The sequence below is a fragment of the Chrysochloris asiatica genome, unplaced genomic scaffold (assembly GCF_000296735.1).
Source record: "Chrysochloris asiatica unplaced genomic scaffold, ChrAsi1.0 scaffold00027, whole genome shotgun sequence".
NCBI lineage: Eukaryota > Metazoa > Chordata > Mammalia > Afrosoricida > Chrysochloridae > Chrysochloris > Chrysochloris asiatica.
In genome coordinates, this window is record NW_006408545.1 from 10,547,944 (window position 1) to 10,549,019 (window position 1,076).

Below are 1,076 nucleotides of genomic sequence, written 5' to 3' on the forward strand. Positions count from 1 at the left end.
TATGATGGCCCCTAACACCACCAACAACAACAACAAAAAATGTGCAGAACCTGGAGTTAGAAAACCAAAAGGGAACTACATGTTCAGCATTTCTCAAGCTGATTAAACTGAAGAAAAACTTCAAACCTAGACTTGCCTAATTGATGGATTCTGTGAACAAAAAAAAGGAGTCCTGGTATGGCACTGCATGTTAACAGGCTGGATTACAAAGCCAGTTTGAATCACAGGGTCAGCGGTTCAAGTTCACCAGCCACTCCTTGGAACCCTATACAGAGTCACTATTGGACAGAACTGACTTGACGGCACTTAAAAAAAGACCCAACAGCAACAACAAAACACACAATGGACAAAATACTGAATGATGAAGAAACCATCAAAAGAAGACCTACACAGAGTCACTATATCAAAAAGAAATGGTCACTGTTCAAACATTTCAAGGGTAGCATTTGATCAAGCGTCAATGATCCTGAAGGAAGAAGTCCAAGGTGCATTGGAGTTATTGGCAAAGAGCAAGGTACTGCGAATTGATGGAATACAAGTTGAAATACTTCAACAAAGTGACATGGCACTCGAAGTATTCACTCATCTATACCAAGAAATTTGGAAGACAACTATCTGGCCAATTGACTAGAAGAGATCCATATTTGTGTCCAGTCCAAAGAAAGGTAACTCAACGGAATGCAAAAATCATTAGACAATATCATTGATATCTCATGTGACTAAAGTTTTACTAAAAGTAATACAGAAACAGCTGCAACTATACATTGACAGAGAACAACCAGAGGTTCTAGCCAGTTTCAGAATAGAATGTGGAAAGAGGGATATCAATGTTGACGTCAGAAGGATATTGGCTGAAAGCAGAGGATACCAAAAAGTTCTTTACCTGTCCTTTATTGACTATGCAAAGCCTTTCAATTGTGTGTATCATAAACTATGAATAACACTGTGAAGTATGAGTATTCTGGAATATTTAATTATGCTCACAAGGAATCTGTACATAGACAAAGAGGCAGTTATTAGAACAGAACAAGGGAACATCAAATGGTTTAAAATTAGGAAAGGTGTGCACCAGGGTT